This window comes from Nicotiana tabacum, chromosome 6, assembly GCF_000715075.1.
Source record: "Nicotiana tabacum cultivar K326 chromosome 6, ASM71507v2, whole genome shotgun sequence".
NCBI lineage: Eukaryota > Viridiplantae > Streptophyta > Magnoliopsida > Solanales > Solanaceae > Nicotiana > Nicotiana tabacum.
In genome coordinates, this window is record NC_134085.1 from 22,243,629 (window position 1) to 22,267,526 (window position 23,898).

Below are 23,898 nucleotides of genomic sequence, written 5' to 3' on the forward strand. Positions count from 1 at the left end.
ATTTGGTTAATTTATTTTATAAAGGTAGATAGGCATTCGAGTTTATAGGAAAGGAATTATCATACAAGCCAATTCAATAAAATTACCTTACATGCAACTTAGTTGTATGTCGTAAGCATTCATAATGTTTTAAACATCGTAACAAGCTATATCATATCACCTTTCACCAACGTTTATACACACATCTATTATCTTTATAAACATATACCATCAATACCATCTAAACCTTATTTAACAACAAGAGTTAGTAATGTAGTTTTCTTGATATTTCTACATTACTCTTTACTTAACTAACAACACCATAAAATTCAAATAATGGCCCACTTTATGCCATGTTTCCTACCTTGACAATCTTAATCATAACTATACTTTAATGAAAGTTTAGAAAATTAACCTTGTTACAACATTTATACAGTCTTCAATAAAAGATAAATTAGCTTACAGTCATCCTATCAACATATACTACTTATTTGATCCAGAAACAAAACTGAGTTTTAATTAAAGAACTCAAAGATATTATTACAATTCAATCTTCATTTATCCGTCATATTGAATCTTTTTCCAACATAGAATTTAAAAGGATATGTACCTGGAAATGGAGGTAGAAGAAGTAAGTTTCAGCAGTTGCAGCAGTAACAAAAATTAGCAGAATATACCAATAACACAGCAAGTCTGAACAAGACCCGTTAACCCAGATGAATAGTGACAGAGACTTGAGAAAAAATTTCAGATTTGGACTGAACAATAATCACAAGCAAACAACGGACAGATTCTAGAAAGATAACATTTCAGCTTTCAGTTTCTTTTCTCTTCCTGTTTCAGATTCCTATTCCACATTTCTTTCTTTCTGTTTTTCACAATTTGGGAATGTACTTCTGTATATATTTCCTAATGTTTTGAAAATCGACCTCTCTTAAACAGATAACTTGAAGAAAATCAAAACTGCCTTCCTAAATCAGATTGTTCCTCCTCTTCAAATCTGTTTTTAAACTCTCTCTAAGCTCTCTTTTTCTCTGGAAAAAAAAACTCTCACTGCCCTCTATTATGAAAAACTGATTTCCCTCTCTCTGGAAACTGATTTTTTCTCTCTTCAAAAATCTCTAAGGTCCCTCTATTAAGGTCTGTCCAGCTCCTGTATTTATACAGGGCTGGTTCTATACCAATTAGTGTTGGAGGGACCCTTTATCCCTTTAAAAATCAGAAAGTTTTTCCATTAGAACTACTTTTGAATATTTTAAAACTAAGTGCTAATTATCCTGTTTTTCAGCAGCCCCATTATCCCTTGTTCCCCTTTATTACTTAAATTATAGTCATTACATTCCACTTTCAGCCCACTACTATTATCACATTACCCTACTGTTTCTAACCTAGAAATACCTACTGTGATCACTATTATTACTGCCTTAAATGCAAAAATCATAACAGAATTTACAAAACAGATTTAAAAATCTGTTCAAACTTAATTATCAACCTGATTTAACACAGCTATAACCAATTCTCTTAGGTTCTGGACTGAATCCTAAGAATGTAAACATTCTATCACAATTACATCTAATCATCATTTGTAAACTTGAACTCAAACTTGACAATATTACACTGGGTTCAGCATAATAATGCAAACTGAACTTATAATTAAACTAAGATCAAACATACACAGGAGCATTGTCAATATACTGACAATGCCCTGTTCAGAAAACAACATATACAGCATACATTTGAATTCACTGATTCACAAACAAACATGATTTAATTGACGAGTATTAATCAGTTGACTATTTACAACATTTGTCAATAATTAGTCTAAAACAATAGAAGCAGACTGTTTTAGTCAGCATTTTCAGAAATGAAAATTCGTAATATAACTAATCGACGAACTTAATCGAGTCGATTACACACATTGTAAACAATCACAACCAACAGAAACAATTCACATTCGGATTAAGTAGATAGGTAGGAGACAGAAATGACAGAATTGATCAAAACAAATATGAAAAATTAAAAAGCTATTGACACAGACTAAAACAAACACAAAAATACACGTATAATACACAAAAATAAATAGAAAAAATACCTTTGAATCTTCAATTTTATTCCGACTCGAACTCAACTTGGATTTGGACTTTGTTTGAAATCAAACAGACCTTAGTCGAAGTATTTTCTACTGAAAATACTTTGACTAAGGTCAATTAAACCTCAATCTTTGTCTGAAGTGAAAAAGATTCCACTCTTGGAAAATTTAGGGTTTCTGAAGGTTCGATTTGGGATTTAACCATTTCTGGTCAGATTCGAGGGAAACCAAAGATGACACAAGGGTGAGGGTAGCCTAGGGGTCATTTGGTGTCAGTTTAAAACAAATCTGAGCTTGTTCTTGTTTGGTCCGAATCTTCAAAAGAAGATTCGAGAAGCTCGGAACTGATTCGAGCCAAACAAACAACAGATCCATACTCAGGATGACTAGGGGAAGCTATGGTGTTAACTAGGTGCTGATTGGTTTAGATCAGGTTTTCAGGCCAACCTTCGATTTAAGATTCGAAGGGTTGGGGCCTGATTCGAAGGAAACTAAGGTCGGATTCGTGTAGGGGATGTTCAGGAGGTCCTAGGGTGTTAAGTTGGTGACCGGCGGCGTTGATGCCGCCGGGTTTCAGGCTTTGGGGTCTTAGGGCGGCTAGGGTTAGGGGTGGGTTCCGGAAGGGATGATGAACAGTAGAGGGGAGGGGGTGTTCAGTTAGGGGCCGGGGTAGGGGTTTGGGCCTTATATAGGGGTGGGGTGGACTGATCTCATCCGTTGGATCAATTAAGATGCACGGCTGAGATCAATCCACTTAACCAAACGACATCGTTTGGTTTAAGTTGGGGAAAGGGGTCAACCCGGGGGTGAAATGGATCGGGTCTGGGTGAGTTTTTGAGGCCGTAGGATCAGGATGGATGAACGGTTCAGATTTGATTGCCCTAAACGTCGTCGTTTCTTTTGTGCAGGGGCTGAACTGGACCGTTTGATTGAAATGAATCAACGGCCCAGATTAAAAATCCAGAAGCGACGTCGTTTGGTCTGGTCTGAATTGGACCGGACAGGGGATGTTGGATTGGGCTGTTGGGGTAATTGGGCCTGGATTTAAATCCAGGTCCGATTTTTTTATTCCTTTTTCAACTAATTCATTTTTCTAATTTAAATTTTCAATTTTAATTATAAAACAATTTTAACTTCACAAAAAATATATTAATTACTCTATAACAACTATTTAACACATAGTCAAAACATTAATCACACAGTAACACATTTAAAAATAGAACGAATGCATATTTTTTGTGATTTTATTTAAATTATCTCTTAAATGCATAATTAAATCCTATATGCATGCAATATGTATTTTATTTTATTTTTTCATTTTATTATGACAAAATAAACATTTACGGACATAACACAAATATTTAACACCACGCAAATTCAAAAATTACACAGTAAAAGAAATTTATTTTATTTTTTGATTTATTTTTGGAGTAGTTTTCGTTAAGGCAAAAATCACGTGCTCACACTTAGTGTCACACCTCCTTTTTTACCCTACACCCCCTGAAGGGGCATATAGGGAGTTTTTTCCAACTTAAAGTGACAATCGAAATGGGATTATTAATTTATTAAACTCAGAAATGGGATTATTTATTAAACTAATATAGTAAAGGAAATATAAAAACAATTTTTATTTAAGTCCTAGATATTAATTGCCTAAAGGAAAAACCACCTCCAAAATACTTTTTTTTCATTCCTACAATTATTATTCTAAAGAAGATTCCTAACGGAAATATGAAACGCAAAATTTTTTTTTCTTGGATTTTTGATTCATTACACACCCTTTCAAATGCAAAATAGAAAGTACAATAATAATACTAAAACTCGACATTACTATACAAAACTAAAAGATAAAAGATGACATAAAATAAAATAACAGACTCAAAACATAAAAGAAAAGAAAATCTTCTTTTAATCCACTCTTGAATGAGCGATCCTGACTAGATGTCCTGGGGCTCTGTCCTGCTCAAACTCCGATAAGTAAATCCACGCATGTATGAGAAAATTAAAACCAAATAGGTTAAAGACCTAGAGCGTTATGCGAGACAATAACCCTTCCTGTTGAAAACATGCAAGACATGATTTAGGCTATTTTTGCAAAATGACTTATTTGGCCAAAAGATGGCTAGAAGTGCAAAATTTGGCTAAGACCCCGCAAAGCCAAGAACCTAAGATTTACTAGGAGGACCGGACTCTATGTGGGTTGCCTACGTATCACGCCCCGAAAGACGAGAATCAGGTATGCGTAGTTCGCGCAGATGGATACGAGCGAGAATAATAAAAAAACAACTAATTTAGGGAAAAAAAAATTTTGAAAAATCATGAAACATGTAAATTCGTTTGGATTTTCTCTTTCCTCTTTTTTTGATTTTCGGAAAATGATGAAAAAGTGCAAAAAAAATTGGATTTTTCATGCTTTTTCCTTAATAAAATGTGACATAAAACATAATCGGGCCCTACTTGATTTATTTTCACACTTCACCCTTTTTTTCCTTTTTCTTTTCTTTCTTTTCATTTGCCCTCAACTATCATTGGTCCGCCAAATGACCCTTTTAACCTTGAAGAAATGCAACATGTAGCACATAGGATGCATCAAGATGGTCTTTTCATTTCGGGTACACCTGTCCTAGACAGACCCAACCCCTGTGTTGAGTCTCCAAAGTCAAATGCACATGATGCAAACAAACGTTCCTATTTAGGGATCTGGCATGAGGCTAAGTTATTCTAAGTTCAAAACCTGGGTATTTGTTCTAGACTGTGTACTCGAGCGGACAACTCGAGCCGAGGGGGGGCAGCGTACCAGGAATACAAAAGCTTCACCGGCTTTGCAACTTGTCCGAACCTCGTTCTAATATTGGGATTTGACTCTAACAAAAAAGAAGTCACACGAAGTGCACACTTCCCAGATGATTTAGAAGACTCAGAGAGATGAGGGTTTCGTAGTAATTTACATACAATCCAAATAATATCAAAGCGGTAAAAAGCGACAATTAGCACATTAGGCTCAACATGTAAAAATTAGATAAAACAAGCCAACTATAACAATTATTCTGAGCTCGAATTCTTGAACCCTGAACCGAAGTTCTGGGTTTCGTCCCCAGCAGAGTCGCCAGAGCTGTCACACCTCCTTTTTACCTACACCCCCTGAAGGGGCATATAGGGAGTTTTTTCCAACTTAAAGTGACAATCGAAACGGGATTATTTATTTATTAAACTCAGAGTCGTCATTTAGAATAATTTATGGTGTCCCAAGTCACCAGTTCAAATCCCGAATCGAGGAAAAGATTGACTCTGTATTACAGTCCGCGAACCAGAAATCCGGGTAAGGAATTCTGTTAACCCGGGAGAAGGTGTTAGGTATTCCCGAGTTCCGTGGTTCTAGCACGGTCGCTCAACCGTTATTTTTGGCTCAATTATTTGATTTTAAAAAAACACTTTTAGATCTATATGCATTTTAGCTTTCAAACCGCTTTTAATCATATTTAGGAAGATTTCAACGTTATACAAAAAATGACTTTGGATCACGCCACATGAAATGCACCCGCGATCCGTGATATATTTTATTTAACGTCGTTAAGATTTGGATTTGGGTCACATGAACTGCACACCCGAGTTTAAGGAAATTGATTTACAATTACGCGCCTAAAGCAAGTACGTCATTTTTAACTTTGCGAGGGCCATGGAAAATTTGCTAAATGGCACGCTTCGAGTTCTAAGGATTAAATCAAAATTAATTAAATGAGGGTCATGCAATTATCATTTTTGTTTGGCATGGCGCACCTCAATTATTTTAAGAAAAGGGTTATATATTTTAAAGGCAAACTAAAGGTGCTCCTATTTTTAATCTAATTTAAAAACTAGTTATCACAACCACGTCACGGGAACCGTGCCCGTAGTTGTAATAATTTAATTACGCCTACAGTATTATACTAATATTCATAAGTCAATATGTTTTTCTAACTTCTTACGAGATTCGTTGAAGGTCACGCTATGTGACAAAAGAAATGTCGAAGTCATCATTCGACTTATTTATATGATTAAGGATGAATCTGGTCGTTTGGTTCACGACTTTCAAATATGGCATAGCTCATGTGAGCTCAAACCAGCAGCAACAATTATTTAAACTTAAAAGAGATAACTACAATTTCAAATGTAGTTACTTTGTAACCAGCAAAGATTAAAGACCAATTATTTTTCAAAAACAAAATATTTACTATAAAATATCTCAAAACCTACCATAAGTAAAACCAATGGTTATAACTCCCCCTAAAAAACAGAAAGAGGAACACATATCTCTTTTCACGACTTTTCGTTCTCGCATTAAAAATACGAAAAGCTCAAGCCATTAAAATTCTTATCAGTATTTGATGAATACAAAAATTTATATGGACATCACAAAACTAGTAAACTGAACATAGTTGTGGAGCACAGAAAGAAAAAGAAAAGCACAAAAAAACCTGCAGTCAGATTAATTCCGAAAAAAAAATAGAGAATCGGATTTTAACCAAACATCATACCATATCATTGCAATTTAAGCAGATTTATAGCACATGGATATCCAAACAACCATTATATTTCCAGATCGAGATACATACCTCTAAACAGCAATAGAGATAAACTTGAATAATCAAATAAAAGTGAAGGGAAAGCGAGAGCTTAGTGGAAGTAGAAACAGCAAATCGTAGCTTCGACTTCTAAATCCGAAATTAAACTGGAACAATTTCTGCCATGGCCGAAGCAGTAGAAATTTGGACGGCTGCTGCTATTTTGGAGGAGAAGCAGTCGTTCTCCTTTCTGATGGTGTGCGACATGGGGATATTTTGTGGGGTAAAGGGAAATGGCTATGGAGTTTAGGGACTTAGCTACCTTTTCTTTGTTTTTTTTAGAAAAATCGATAAGAAGAAGAAGGGAACCCTGTAAATGCGCCATTTTTTAATGGTAGCGGTCTAAAAAAAATCTCTCTGTTTCTCTAGGTCTTGCTTTTTTATAAAAATATAGTGTGGGCCAAGAGGGTATTGGGCTTGATTTGGTTGGGTTCAGCCAAGTAATTGGTGAAATTGATTTGGGCTTGGGTAAAATCAAATTAAAATGGCCCAAAGATCAAGCTTTTCATTTTCTTTTCCTTTTCCTTTTTTCTAATTAAAAATCCTAAATTATCTATTTTTGTAAAAATTAAAATTCATTATTTATTAATTTTTTAACATTAAAATAACTAATTAACTTAAAACTAAAGAAAAATGCTAATTTTAATGACTAAAAATAAATATGTAAAAATTTATGATTAAAAAAATGTTAAAAATGCATGAACTGCAAATAAATAAAGAAAAATTTCTAAAATTAATAGAAATTATTTTTGATCTATTTTTTAGGAGTTATTTTCATGTAGGGCAAAAATCACGTGCAAAGATAAAGTTAGTGGATACGAGCGATTTTTGCCCGTTTGAATACTAATCCTTAGCTATAAAGGAATTAGGTCAGTGTAATTCGGGAAGTTTTGGTAGCTGGGACTACCATGAAGCTGTGATTTCATTGTAGCTGCTGCTGCTACTACTGCTTACTGAACCCCCTCATTGCACCATGATAAAATGAAATGAAGCTAGACTAGACTTTGATCTATGCATTACAAAATCCTATCTATATCTTTAAACTTGCTCGTGTGGTTCTTGTTGCCTTGTTGACTAGTATTCTCCTGGTGGAATCCCCTTGTTGCCACCTTGAATTGTAATCTGAGATGTTTCCCTTTCTCCAGGTGTACGCCTGATTGCTGAAACTTGAATGTATTCCCTTATTCTACAGGCGGGTGCCTAATTGCTGAACTTGAAATGTATTCCCTTGTTCTCCAGGTGGGCGCCTGATTGCTGAACTTGAATGTATTCCCTTATTCTCCAGGCGGGTGCCTGATTGCTGAACTTGAAATGTATTCCCTTGTTCTCCAGGTGGGCGCCCGATTGCTGAACTTGAAATGTATTCCCTTGTTCTCCAAGTGGGCGCCTGATTGCTGAACTTGAAAAATGTATTCCCTTTTTCTCCAGGTGGGTGCCTGATTTTCACAAAATAAACAAAACAAAGAAAACGTCTGCCCCGAATTGGCATGTTACCAAACATCAGTAAGAACTTTGAAAACTGAAACTTGAACTATACTCCCTTGTTCTCCAGGTGGGTGCCTGATTGCTGAACTTGAAAATGTGTTCCCTTGTTCTCCAGGCGGGTGCCTGATTGCTGAACTTGAAATATATTCCCTTGTTCTCCAGGTGGGCGCCTGATTGCTGAACTTGAAATGTATTCCCTTGTTCTCCAGGTGGGCGCCTGATTTCGACAAAAATAGACAAAAACGAAGAATATTTTCTGCCCTAGTTTGATGCTGGGCGCATTGAATCATGTTACCAAATATCTCTATGAATTTTAAAAGCTAGATCCCATTATCCAGAAGGATCCTGAAAACTCCTAGTTATATGACAGTTTTGAAGCTAAGTTATATTTCCTAAAGGTAAGACTTCCGCTAGATCTTGTTATCTATGAAGACCTTAAAACTAAACCTCATTATCTAGGAGGGTCCTGAAATTTAAAATCAAATCTCATCCTAAGGGTGAAAATTTCAATGCTAAATTCAACTTCCTAACGGTGAAACTTATGCTAAATCTTAGCATCTAAGGGAGGTATTAAACTAAGTCCCATTATTCAGGAGGGTCCTGAAAATTTAAATTAAATCTTATCCTAAGCATGAAAACTTCAAAGCCAAACTTATATTTCCTCAAGGTAGAGCCTAGCTAGATCTTGTTACTCATGAACGTTTTGAATTTTAACTAAGTCTCATTGTCCAGGAGGGTCCTGAGAATTTTTAAGATTAAATCCCATTATCCAGGAGGGCCCAAAAAATTTAAAAACTAAATCTCATTATCCAGGAGGGTCCTGAGAAATTTTAAAATTAAATCCCATTATCCGGGAGGGTCCTGAAAATTTTAAATTAAATCCCATTATCCAAGAGGGTCCTGAGAATTTAAAAACTAAATTCCATTATCCAGGAGGGTCCTGAAAACTTAAAAACTAAATCCTATTATCCAGGAGGGTCCTGAGAATTTTAAAATTAAATACCATTATCCAGGAGGGTCCTGAAAATTTAAAATTAAATCTCATTATCAAGGAGGGTCCTGAAAACTTAAAAACTAAATCTCATTATCCAAGAGGGTCCTGAGAATTTTAAATTAAATCTCGTTATCCAGGAGGGTCCTGAGAATTTAAAAACTAAATCCCATTATCCAGGAAGGTCCTGAAAACTTAAAAACTAAATCCCATTTTCCAGGAGGGTCCTGAGAATTTTAAATTAAATCTCATTATCTAGGAGGGTCCTGAGAATTTAAAAACTAAATCTCATTATCCACGAGGGTTCTGAAAACTTAAAAAAACTAAATCCCATTATCCAGGAGGGTCCTGAGAATTTAAAGACTAAATCCCATTATCCAGGAGGGTCCTGAGAACTTTTTAAATTAAATCGCATTATCCAGGAGGGTCCTGAAAATTTTAAATTAAATCCCATTATCCAGGAGGGTCCTGAGAATTTAAAAACTAAATCCCATTATCCAGGAGGGTCCTGAAAACTCCGAGAATGAACTTACCTGAGCCATGCTTTCTTTCTGGAGGATCTCTGCAGAATGAACAAAATTCCTTGCCTCTGAACCATGCTTTTCCTCATGGAGGGTTCCTACAGATCGAACAAATTTTCCTTTTCCCTTCTCAAACCGCCTTTGTGCTGACAAAATTTGGGCATGACATTTGAAAAAAAAAAATTCAAACTTTCAAGCTTTGATTTGGACACAATTTTCGTCCCTGTTTCAAACAAAGAAAACTTGTGAGTTTATAAATATGGTGATTGGTTTGTGGAATTGACTTTCAGGGCGGTTGATCCTTCACTTCCCATGATAACTTTGGTTTCAACTTGAAAGACCTTGTCTGTTTATTGACTGACCACTTTCTCTGTCACCCTTATCACAGAAAATTCCTCTTCTCCGTTCAGACCCAATACCCTCTATCTGTTGCATTACTCGTGAACTGACATTTACCAACCTTTGTGTCTCACATGAATCCCAAAGCACGTCAATTACCGTCCACTCAATGTGCATGTTGTTCTTTCCTGACTTAACCCGCCGGCATTGGCCTTGAGGTCTATTACTCCTTCACTTGCCATGATAACTTTGATTTCTACTTGGAAGATCTTGCTTGTCACTGGTTAACCATTTTCTTTGTTAATCTTATTACATAAAATACCTTTGATCCGTTCACCCTGCACCCTCCATCTGTTGCATTGTTCATGAATTGATATATATCAAATCTTTGTGTTTCGCCGAAAATACCTTTGATTCATTCACCTAACACCCTCCATCTTGTTGCATTGTTCATGAATGGATATGTACCAAACCTTTGTATTTCACAAGGATCCCAAAGCATGTTGATTATTACCAGCTCAATGCGCTTGTTGTTCTTTTCTGACTTATGACATTTTGATGTGTTAGCCCGACCCCGTTTTGTGCAATTGGCCAGCTGGTGGCAAATTTTGAAGTCATTTCTCACTTGTTCTAACCGCACAGACTCAGGAAGAGGAAGTGAACAAGACCAAAAGAACAGAGTAAAGGACAATGGAAAAAAATGATTCCTAACGAGAAAACTACAAAGTAGAAACCTATCAGTTGTGGATACAAACTCTAATGACCATGACAAGCACCTGTAGCCTATTCTGTCAAGTAAGCCTAATGTTCAACACTTGCTGTACCTTTAAACCGTGAAACTGAGCTTAAATGCTCCGATTATCCAATCTGATTCAAAATCTTTATTCGACTTGTAGTGCCCGGAGAGTTTTCACCATCAACCCTCTCTCATTTGTTCTTTCTCTCAACTTACCGTCGCCTCAAGGTGCCCATGAAGGTTTTCACCAATAAGACTCTCATTTTTTATTTCTCTCAGCTTTCATCGCCTTACGATGCCCGTGAGGATTTTTACCAATAAGACTCTCATTTTTCATTTTTCCTTGCTTGGACCGGAGTGCTGCCCCTGATATGATTCACCTCTACTCGCTTGACTTGGCATCTCTCGAAGACTGATTGGAAGGTCTTTCTTTGGACCGTAATGTGGGTTTTTGGTCAGGGTTAGAAAGAAAGGGTATAAAAGGCTCAAAACAATTCAACTGGGTTCAAAATTACAACTTTTGGAATCAGATTTCCTGCAACAACCACAACTTCTGCCCCAGTTTCTTGCTTGGGGGCTTTTTGATTTTATTTCGATGGGACCGAACTGTGAGTCCCTTTGTAACATCTTTTGATTGCACTAGACTTGATAATCATATCCACGCATTCGCCTTCTACATCTGTTAGTTACCAAGCCCCATTGGACAACACCCTCACTCTCACTACCACGAACGGGCCCCTACAAATTTGGGGCAAACTTGCCATTATCTTCACCTGATGCAGTATGATGCATTTCAATAGTGTATTTTTATGTTCTACCTGCCCCAGTTTCACACAATTCGGGCTTGAAGTGATCTCAAAATGCCTTTACTTATTTCCCTCAAATGTCCTTACATCTTCAACGTTGTTTCATTGCTTCGTGATTAAACTGACTTTTAAAACCAGGCTGAGAGTTACGCGTGCATGTCATGTCACTAGAGTCAACAGAAAAGAACTATAAAAAGAAAAGAGAACTCAACGAAAATGACTAGAAATCACAGAAAATAGAAAATTGCATTAGACAGATGGTGAAAGGGTTTGGACAACAAAACAAACAAACCAAACTGGGGTTACAAACCTAGAACAAACCTAGACAACACTAAACGGGCTATTATGACTAAACAAACTAAGCAAAATAAAAGGATAGAACGGTTTGAGTCACAAGACAATATCCGGATTACTACCCTGAAATAACCTGGATAGCAAAAATGACAACAAAATAAATCACCAAAACTCCTCCCTGGCAAACCAAGAAAAGAGCGTCTTTCCAATCATCAAACTCAACATATTATCCACTGACTTCTACATCAACAATGCTAGGACCTTCACAAGCCTCCATCACATTGTTCTGAACCGATTGTCTTTGGGTTCCCTTTGACTGCTCGTTCTTAGGATCAACCTCTGATAGCACTGAAAGCTTCGTAGCACGTGGACCTCCAAGGATCCCAGAAGAATTCTCACATTCCTTTTCAAAATAAATCATACCCACCATATGCGTCTCATTATGCACAGGTGACAGACTTTGGCTAGTGTCTGCTGCATCTGGATTTTGCACGACAATGTCGCCTGCATCAATAAGCTTTTGAATTGCGTTCTTCAGATTCCAACACTTCTCTATGTCATGCCCCGGGGCATCCAAGCAATATGCGCACCTTTTAGAAAAATCAAACTTCTTTGGAAGAGTGTCTGGCATTTTTATCTGGGTCGGCTTCAACATGTCCAATATCCTTAGCCTCTGGAACAGACTGGCATATGACTCTCCCAATGGAGTGAAGGTCTTCTTCTTCCGTAACCTCTCGTTCTTAAAGGCTTGATTGGGCCAAAAACCTGATCCAGGGGGTTTTCGGTAGGCTCGTGGGGGTAGATAGGCATTTTGTGGAGCTAGGTACTGGGAGAGTGATGTACGACTTTGGGAGTTCTACGGAGAGAAGTGGCATTGGGGAGGATAATCTGGTGCATAAGGATATCCACGGGGACGATGTCGAGGCCGGAAGTATTGATCGGGAAAGCCCATTAGATCATCTTCTCTGTTTCTCTTTCTTCCACCCAAGCTTACTGGGATGTTCTGAATATTTTTTCGAACATCTCATGATTTTGCCTGACCTGACTCCCTCTTCTATTAGCTCCCCATTCTTAACACATCATTGAAAGGCTTCCCCAGGGCCGGGATCAAATGACTGAAGTAGGTGGGCCCTTGGGCTTGTAGGAAAAGCTCAACCATTTCTTCTTCACCAATCGGGGTATTGACTCGAGCAGCCTGCTCCCTCCATCTGAGCCCAAACTCTCTAAAGCTTTCCTACGGCTTCTTTCTCATCCTAGATATGGAGGAGCGGTTTAGGGTAACGCTTGATTTGTATTGAAAGTATTGAACAAAATCTTGAGCCATGTCACCCAATGTAGGTCACTTACCAACATCTTGACGAGCATGCCAGTCCAAAGCTGCCCCAGTCAGGCTCTCACTGAAATACGCCATCATCAAGTGATCTTTCTCTCCAACACCTCTCATTTCATTGCAATAAACCTTCAGGTGGGTTACCGGATCCCCACACCCATCATACAAGTTAAATTTTGGCACTTTAAACACCGCGGGCAGGCGAACGTTAGGGGACACAGACATTTCCTTGTAAGCCATACTTCCCTGGTCTCCCGTTCCTTGCTTGTTCTTTAAGGACTGTTCTATGCCTTTTAGCCTCTTGGGTGTCCCATCTTTCTCTTTTCTTCCTTTGAACCTTTCATTTTCAATATGTGGCTCATCCTTTGGGTCCTGTTTGTATGAGTAGGGAACCTTGTGGGCAACCTATGAGAGGTAATATTGGGCATCATGAGCTTGGAGATAAGCAGGTGGATCTAGAGAGTATGGAGGATCATTTGGCATTGTGTCCGGAGTTTGGGTAAAGGCATCATCTAGGAAGCTAGGTGGCGGCGGGGGTGGCGCCTTCCCAGTCATCCAAGCCTGATACATGTCAGTCATGTGTTGTTTTAACATCTTTACCTCTTCAACCAATCCATTGTCCTGTTCAACCAACTGCTTTCGAGCGCCAGTATCAACCGACTGAGTTCTGTTGTTGTTTGCCATTGCCTTTGACTTTATGTTGTAGAGAAGAGTTACCACTTTAAAACCATAAACCAACCACCCTTATGCTATGAATATAACAAAATGAAGCCATTACGTTAGCGTTAGAGCATTTAACATAAGATAATCTCACTTTATGTGCAATGCACCTAGCCACAATTATCGGTTCTAAAATGACTTCGAGGGTACAAAGGTCAGTTGGCATCATCCCAATTTGTTCATTTCAACCTCTCTTTTCTTTGCTTTTCTAGCACTTGCTGGCTTGCCCATTTTCCTTCATTTCTCTTTTTTTTAATCATCACCCTTTCTTTCTCTCATATCTTACATCCCACAATTCCACCTCTTTTTTTTCTTTTCTTTTTTCCTTTTTTCTTTTAATAAAAAAATGATTCGATCGAAACCTATGTAGGTTGCCTACGTATCATGATGCCGCATGAATCAGATCTTTGCGTAGTTCGAGAAGAACGGGAATAAAGTAAACAAAGTAAACAAACTAACGTTCTTTTTTTACCTTAAGGACTATTCTTATAAGAAAAGAGGAATAAAAGAAGCAAATCTTTTTTTTTTAATTTTCTAGACTTAATGTTCTATAACCTATTGCAAACTCAAGCTTAACGAGCATATATTTTTTGCTTTTTTTCTTTCTTGAAACAAACATTCTATGGAAAATTATTAAGGAAAAACCCTAGAAGAGAAAAAAAATACTTTTTGATTCTTTTTTTTAGGAAGAAGATCGAAAGAATAAACCACAGAAAATATTTTGAATTTCCATTTGATATCCTGATACAGGATTTAGAAACAAGCAAAAAGGACAAAACAACATGTTTTTGGATTTCAATTTGATTGCTTAAAGGAAGAAACTTTAAACAAAAGATAAAGTATGTTCTTTTTCTTCTATGTACAATATCCTAAAGTTCTTAGGAAAAATAAAAGAATATTTTTTTCATTTTTCATTAAGAACCTCAAAAGAAAATCTTTTTGGATTTTTGAGATTAATGCCTTAAGGAAAACTTTTTAAAGGTACTAAAAGGATTTTTTTTTTTTTTAATTTTGGTCCTAATATAGTAAAGGAAATATAAAAATAATTTTTATTTAAGTCCTAGATATTAATTGCCTAAAGGAAAAACCACCTCCAAAATACTTTTTTTTTATTCCTACAATTAGTATTCTAAAGAAGATTCCTAACGGAAATATGAAACGCAAAAAAAAAATTCTTGGATTTTTGATTCATTACACACCCTTTCAAATGCAAAATAGAAAGTACAATAATAATACTAAAACTCGACATTACTATACAAAACTAAAAGATAAAAGACGACATAAAATAAAATAACAGACTCAAAACATAAAAGAAAAGAAAATCTTCTTTTAATCCACTCTTGAATGTGCGATCCTGAATAGATGTCCTCGGCTCTTTCCTGCTCAAACTCCGATAAGTAAATCCATGCCTGTATGAGAAAATTAAAACCAAATAGGTTAAAGACCTAGAGCGCTATGCGAGACAATAACCCTTCCTGTTGAAAACATGCAAGACATGATTTAGGCTATTTTTGCAAAATGACTTATTTGGCCAAAAGATGGCTAGAAGTGCAAAATTTGGTTAAGACCCTGCAAAGCCAAGAACCTAAGATTTACTAGGAGGACCGGACCCTATGTGGGTTGCCTACGTATCACGCCCCGAAAGACGAGAATCAGGTATGCGTAGTTCGGGCAGATTGGATACGAGCGAAAATAATAAGAAAACAACTAATTTAGGGAAAACATTTTTTTTTTGAAAAATCATGAAACATGTAAATTCCTTTGGATTTTCTCTTTCCTCTTTTTTTGATTTTCTAAAAATGATGAAAAAGTGCAAAAAAACAATTTGGATTTTCATGCTTTTTCCTTAATAAAATGTGACATAAAACATAATCGGGCCCTACTTGCTTTATTTTCACACTTCACCCTCTTTTTTTTCTTTTTCTTTTCTTTCTTTTCATTTGCCCTCAACTATCATTGGTCCGCCAAATGACACTTTTAACCTTGAAGAAATGCAATATGTAGCACATAGGATGCATCAAGATGGTCTTTTCATTTCGGGTACACCTGTCCTAGACAGACCCAACTCCTGTGTTGAGTCTCCAAAGTCAAATGCACATGTTGCAAACAAACGTTCTTATTTAGGGATCCGGCATGAGGCTAAGCTATTCTAGGTTCAAAACCTAGGTATTTGTTCTAGACTGTGTACTCGAGCGGACAACTCGAGCCGAGGGGGGGCAGCGTACCGGGAATACAGAAGCTTCACCGGCTTTGCAACTTGTCCGAACCTCGTTCTAAAATTGGGATATGACTCTAACAGAAAAGAAGTCACACGAAGTGCACACTTCCCAGATGATTTAGAAGACTCAGAGAGAGGAGGGTTTCGTAGCAATTTATATACAATCCAAATAATATCAAAGCGGTAAAAAGCGGCAATTAGCACATTAGGCTCAACATGTAAAAATCAGATAAAACAAGCCAACTATAACAATTATTCTGAGCTCGAATTCTTGAACCCTGAACCGAAGTTCTGGGTTTCGTCCCCAGCAGAGTCGCTAGAGCTGTCACACCTTCTTTTTTACCTACACCCCCTGAAGGGTCATATAGGGAGTTTTTTCCAACTTAAAGTGACAATCGAAACGGGATTATTTATTTATTAAACTCAGAGTCGCCACTTAGAATAATTTATGGTGTCCCAAGTTACCGGTTGAAATCCCGAATCAAGGAAAAGATTGACTCTGTATTACAGTCCGCGAACCAGAAATCCGGGTAAGGAATTCTGTTAACCCGAGAGAAGGTGTTAGGCATTCCCGAGTTCCGTGGTTCTAGCACGGTCGCTCAACCGTTATTTTTGGCTCAATTATTTGATTTTAAAAAAATACTTTTAGATCTATGTGCATTTTAGCTTTCAAACCGCTTTTAATCATATTTAGGAAGATTTCAACGTTATACAAAAAATGACTTTGGATCACGCCACATGAAATACACCCGCGATCCGCTATATATTTTATTTAACGTCGTTAAGATTTGGATTTGGGTTACATGAACTGCACACCCGAGTTTAAGGAAATTGATTTAAAATTACGCGCCTAGAGCAACTACGCCCTTTTTAACTTTGCGAGGGCCATGGAAAATTTGCTAAATGGCACGCTTCAAGTTCTAAGGATTAAATCAAAATTAATTAAACGAGGGCCATGCAATTGTCATTTTTGTATGGCATGGTGCACCTCAATTATTTTAAGAAAAGGGTTATATATTTTAAAGGCAAACTAAAGGTGCTCCTATTTTTAATCTAATTTAAAAACTAGTTATCACAACCACGTCACGGGAACCGTGCCCGTAGTTGTAATAATTTAATTACGCCTACAGTATTATACTAATTTTCATAAGTCAATTTGTTTTTCTAACTTCTTACGAGATTCGTTGAAGGTCACGCTATGTGACAAAAGAAATGTCGAAGTCATCATTCGACTTATTTATATGATTAAGGGTGAAAATGCATTCAATGCAATTCACAAACCCCTTGTGCATCTGGTCATTTGGTTCACGACTTTCAAATATGGCATAGCTCATGTGAGCTCAAACCAGCAACAACAATTATTTAAACTTAAAAGAGATAACTACAATTTCAAATGTAGTTACTTTGTAACCAGCAAAGATTAAAGACCAATTATTTTTCAAAAACAAAATATTTACTATAAAATATCTCAAAACCTACCATAAGTAAAACCAAGGGTTATAACTCCCCCTAAAAACAGAAAGAGGAACACGTATCTCTTTTCACGACTTTTCGTTCTCGCATTAAAAACACGAAAAGTTCAAGCCATTAAAATTCTTATCAGTATTTGATGAATACAAAAATTTATAAGGACATCACAAAACTAGTAAACTGAACATAGTTGTGGAGCACAGAAAGAAAAAGAAAAGCACAAAAAAAATCTGCAGTCAGATTAATTCCGAAAAAAAAAATAGAGAATCAGATTTTAACCAAACATCATACCATATCATTGCAATTTAAGCAGATTTATAGCACATGGATATCCAAACAACCATTATATTTCCAGATCGAGATACATACCTCTAAACAACAATAGAGATAAACTTGAATAATCAAATAAAAGTGAAGGGAAAGCGAGAGCTCAGTGGAAGTAGAAACAGCAAATTGTAGCTTTAACTTCTAAATTCGAAATCAAACTGGAATAATTTCTGCCATGGCCGAAGCAGTAGAAATTTGGACGGCTGCTGCTATTTTGGAGGAGAAGCAATCGTTCTCCTTTCTGATGGTGTGCGACATGGGGATATTTTGTGGGGGAAAGGAAAATGGCTATGGAGTTTAGGGACTTAGCTATCTTTTCTTTGTTTTTGTTTAGAAAAATCGATAAGAAGAAGAAGGGAACCCTGTAAATGCACCGTTTTTTTATGGTAGCGGTCTAAAAAAATCTCTCTGTTTCTCTAGGTCTTGCTTTTTTTATAAAAATATAGTGTGGGCCAAGAGGGTATTGGGCTTGATTTGGTTGGGTTCAGCCAAGTAGTGGGTGAAATTGATTTGGGCTTGGGTAAAATCAAATTAAAATGGCCCAAAGATTAGGCTTTTCATTTTCTTTTCCTTTTCCTTTTTTCTAATTAAAAATCCTAAATTATCTATTTTTGTAAAAATTAAAATTCTTTATTTATTATTTTTTTAACATTAAAATAACTAATTAACTTAAAACTAAAGAAAAATGCTAATTTTAAAGACTAAAAATAAATATGTAAAAATGACAATTTTTTTTATGATTAAAAAAATGTTAAAAATGCATGAAATGCAAATAAATAAAGAAAAATTCCTAAAATTAATAGAAATTATTTTTGGTCTATTTTTTAGGAGTTATTTTCATGTAGGGCAAAAATCACGTGCTCACACTTATGATTTTTCCTTTTTTGAATTTTTTGTGTAGGATCCTGACCGATCCATGTAAATATTTTCATATATATATATATAACATTTCCTTTCTTATCTTGACTTTTGCCTTGCGAAAATTCCGATTTGCTATTCGCCTTATGAAAATTTTGATACACTTTATACCTTGTGAGAATTTTGACTCAGTTCGTGCCTTGCGAAAATTTTATTTGTGAATCCAAAACTTAGGCAACTTGATCGAAGTCAGACTAATATAGTCTCTATAATCGTGTCAGTACTTGCTCGAACTCGAAGTTGAAAAACTCTTAGGTTTTAGTTGAGTGAGGGTGGATTATCGAACTCAAAAAATATAATGGCCCTTAGGCTTTTGAATTGGGCCGATATGGCCTCAAAAGAGTGGATTTTTTTCCTTTTCGGCATAAAAAGTTTAATTGTTTAAATATTTATCATGTCTTAGCACGAAGTAAGTCTGCAACCGTTGGGTTTTTTCGGGGTTTTAGTATTATCTAAACCCTATGATTTTTTGTGCCTTAGCACAATTGTTCGAAGATTTGAACAGTTCGATGCCCCTTAGGGCTCTTCGAGGGTTGACGTTGTCGAAACCCTTTGGTTGTTTTGCTGAGGGTAGCCTTTCTAACCGGTTTATAAAAGTATTCGAAGGCATGTTTTTATTACGGAATTCGGATGTCTCCAAACCGTGTTAGTTTGGCCGTAGCCTTAGGATTTGCCCTTGGGTTTATTTTCCCAATTATACTTCGAACTTGTTCGAAGTGTCACTCCACGAGTAGGGCGGCCTTGGCCTGAAAAATCGAAGATTGCCTTTTCAAAGTCTTACGATCTCGAAGTTTAATAATTTGAGCATGTCTATTTTGTTGATTGCTCGAGCTTCAGTTGTGATCGGCACTTGAGTCGGTGTCTGCAATAGGTCATAACTATGAAATTGTAAAGTAGAAATTTCACTAAGGCATGTAACATCTGGTAAGGAAACAATACTTCTTTCAATAGATCATTCATGCGTACATGTTTTGCCATTGATATTGAGCATATTTCTATATGTTTTGATGTTACATTTACCCATGTTTTAACCGCTTTTTGGTGCTATTTATTATTTAAAATGCCCAACATGTGTTAATTATTAGTTTTATGTCTAATTAAGTTATGTGTGCTGATTTGGGATGTTTGGAGTGCAACAATACGAAGAAAAGATGTTCCAACAAGAGGATAATAGGGTGGATGCGTCGCATCCAACCTTGGAAAGAAGACTAGTTGGTGCACCCTTAGCAGTGAAGTCGAACCATAGTATCCGCCTTAGTATTCGCACTTGGGCACAGCAGAGATGGAGGAACAAAGGGTGGATGTGAAGCATCCACCCTAGCATGCGAAGCTGAAGAAGTGGAGAATGAGATGGATGCGTAGCATCCACCCCAGCATCAATCCCTAAAACTAAGTCGGATTAGGAAAAGGAAAACTTTGGCCTACAACTTTATTACGCAATATATAGGCCAAAAATGCCCCTTTTAGGTCATCTAACATACTTTTTGAAGGGAATTCGACCTAGGGAGAGCAAGGAGCCACCGTGGAGGCCGGGATTCATCTTTCTTCCACAAAACATAGTAATTTTTATATTTCTTTGTATGATTTATTGTTTGACTACCATATCTATATGGAGCTAAACTTCACGTTCTAGGGTTGTGGTTCTTTCATGACTATTATTATTCGGATATTGATTTTTCCTTCTTGATTTATCATATTAATTTATTTATTAAATCTTGCGCTTAATTATTTAATTGTTTGATCACCAATTGAATACTATCTACGAATCTAGAATTGAACTCGAAAGTGGAAATTCTAGATTGCATATAGGATTGAGTAGAGCAAGTTCTTGAACCTGGGCATCGGGGAACGGATTCGCAGTTAGGATAGACATATACCTAATTGTCTTGCTTGATTGATGTACAGGAATTATATGCATTCTTGTTAGTTCTATTTCCATAGACATGTAGGTGTTAGGTTAGCTTGAATAGGCAAGTAAGAACTCGATAGATTCTTATGAGCAATATTAACCCTGTCAGCCAATAAACTAGATAAATTAGTTAGTCAATTCAATTGAAAAATACAATAGGAATGTTAGATAGCCTATAGCCCTAGATCATTTTCATTACATTGATATCATACAAGTTCATTATTTATATTTCTTTATTTAATTAGTTTAGAATCAAATATTTCTATGTTTAATTCTTGTTTAGATAATTAAGATAGTCAAAGTTAGTTAATAGTTAATCACAAGTCCTCGTGGGTTCGACATCCGACTTTGAGTAACTTTATTACTTGACGACGGCGTATACTTGCGTGTACGTTTGGCCACAATAAGATATTGGCTCCGTTGACGGGGATCGAACCCGGGTCGCCCGTGTGACAGGCGGGAATACTTGCCATGGCATCTTGGAATGAAAATTATTCGAGTGATGGTTATTCTTATTTTGATGATCCTTGTTCATATTGTGGAGGACCGCACTGGTGAAAAATTGTCAGAATATTCCCAGGAGTGAGTTGTGCGCACAATCTCAATCCTTTGGGTGGAGTGGTTGTAATATGTGTGGTGGTCAAGACTGTCACTATGATGGTTGTCCTAATTCTTTTCATCTTTCTCTGAGCCCTTATTATGATATTTCTAATGATGTTTGCGAGTTTGATAGGGGCAATGAAGTACAAGATATGGAACCTGATGCATATATTAGGGATATTTTGAGGCAAGTAGAAGAGCAACATGATGAACTCAAAAAAGATATGAAAAAATGAGGGCAGCAATCACAAGAATGAAGGCCAATATGGAAGAATTTAATGAAGAGAGCAAGTTCCAACAAAAGGAAAATTTTGAAAAAATGGAGATTTTGAGCCAAACATGGCTAATGGAACAAGCTGAAAAGTCAGAAATATATGAGGCTCAACATGAGGAAATTACTGATGGGATGAGACACTTTATAGAAGGAACAGCTGAATTGGGACAAGAGATTGAAAATTTTGGCAGTGATATTCACGACTTGGGAGCTAAACTGATTGCAAAGGTTGATGTGTCTAACATCCAACAAAATAGTTCTGAGTTGTGTGAAACTGAAAAGGAGCTTATACGCCAAATTAAGGAGCTAATGTGGAGAGTCAATCATTCGAGCATATTTTTGTTGAGGATGCCAAGGTTGAGAAGAGTGTTCTAGAGTCATGTGATGAAATAGATAATATTATATCTTAAGACTCCAGTGTGTGCACATATGAGGATATAAATAGTGATACAATTTTAGAGTTGGGGCGTGTTCGTCCTCATTCTAAACATTTTTCGACGTTGTGCTTGGATGATGACATGAAAATCGAGTCATCTGAATTTTGAAGGAGTCAATGGAAGAGGAACAAGCTGCTTATATTCTTGAATTTGTCGTGCCAGATAGAAAAAATTACATTCCTAATATAAAGGCCCAAATGTATAGAGTGAAAAATTTATTACTTGGCATGGTTATTTTTGTATAATCACCAAAGGAGCATAGGCACAGACTAGATGCCATGTTAGGGTACAATTCACAAGTTCAAGGTGGAGGCAAAAAGGGGTTCACGTCGTACCGCGACGTTAAAATAGGCGCTTGTTGGGAGGCAACCCAGCTTTACTATTTTCTTTTATTTTTGTTTATTTTGTTTTTATTATATTATTTTTGTAGTATTTATTTTTGTAGTATTTATTTTTGTTTTGTAGGATTATGAGCATAGGAAAAAAAAAGGCCATAAGATGCGGAAAAGCAAGCTAGATGATTGGAACTAGTGTGAGATATCTGCACAAAGTAGTATCCTTGAGAGAAGTCTGAGTACCCTGTGAGTTGCTATTGCTTCGTCCTTTGGTCTTTCAGGGAGTTTCTTGTTCACCCTTGTTATTTTTGCTTTATTTGTGCATTGGGGACACTGCACACTTTTAAGTGTGGGGTAGAAGATTCTCTATGGTTTATATAATATTATATTAGTATATTGTTAGGTTTTTTTTTAATCTTTTTAATGTTAGCTAGCTTCTTATTTTTAATTGCATAGTTAGTAGAATTAATGGTGCGGTTTAGTAGTTTAATTCAAAAATAAATCAGCAAATCAAAAATGATTTTTTTTTTTACTTTTCCCGATGATAGATCTCCTAGACAGCTTTCCTGAGGGATTAAAGTCTAACCAAAAATACAAAAAAATAGAAAAACACAAACACATGTCTTTTAGCTTTCTTTAGATAGTAATAATCCCCTGTGATTTTTCTTTGTGCCTCGGTTCTTTTCCCTGGGATGTAGTTTTAACCGGGTAAATTTTTTCTTTTAGAGTAGATTAGGAATTTAGGGAATAATGGAGGAATAATGATGAACCTAGGCGCCTTTGACTTATTTGATAGTAGCATATTTAGGCTTTGGCATGTGTAGTATCTTTCCTATGTCTTGAGATTGTCTATGATGCCTGTAGACTGGATAGCATGTTATTGACGCCTATATCTCATTTACTTGACTTATGTTTACTTTGCGCTTAATGCGTAATATCTCGTGGCTCTGTGAATACTTGCATTTGTTGAGAGTCAGAATGGGACCGTCCTTAATGAGTCATGTGCCATGTGTGGTGAGGTTTTTGTGTAGTTCATATTTTTGTGATTGAGTCTAGAACTTGCCCGGTTTGTGAGTTGAAGCGAAATTTTAGGTGATACTCTGGTTTGAAAAATAATTTTAGGCTTTCTTTGATATTTTTGAGCTTAAATGCTTATCACAAATAAAATCTATCCCTAGTTAACAGAGCCTATATACTTTTATTTGGCACCCACATTAAGAGCCTATACCCTTTTATTCTTAATTGAAACCTTTGATCATTTTACCTCTTAAATCACTTTAATTGTGAAATGAATGCTTGAAGGAGTAAGAAGGGACTAAGCGTGGGGTGGATTTCGAGTGGAACCAATGAAAGAAAGAAAGATGCACTTGTTTTGTAAAAGAATACACCACTAGCAAAAACTGCAAAAGAGAAATTACAAAATAAAAAAGATTTAGATGAATAAATTGATATCTTGTTTTTGTTAGTGGGTATGTATTAAAGTAGTACCTAAAGAAAGAGAGAACATTGTTAGGGATAA

The 23,898-nt window shown here is 36.3% G+C and overlaps 2 long non-coding RNA genes across 2 annotated transcripts; both read right to left on the minus strand.

Annotated features, from left to right (window-relative positions):
- Positions 1-251: 251 nt before the first annotated feature.
- On the minus strand, positions 252-7,014 carry LOC142181595 (uncharacterized). The gene is made up of 2 exons (XR_012710269.1): positions 6,661-7,014; positions 252-589 (listed from the first exon to the last, which is right to left on the minus strand). It is a non-coding gene; the product is annotated as an uncharacterized LOC142181595 (long non-coding RNA).
- Positions 7,015-15,071: 8,057 nt separating this feature from the next.
- On the minus strand, positions 15,072-18,238 carry LOC142181596 (uncharacterized). Its single transcript, XR_012710270.1, has 2 exons — positions 17,949-18,238; positions 15,072-15,300 (listed from the first exon to the last, which is right to left on the minus strand). It is a non-coding gene; the product is annotated as an uncharacterized LOC142181596 (long non-coding RNA).
- Between the last annotated feature and the right edge of the window lie 5,660 nt (positions 18,239-23,898).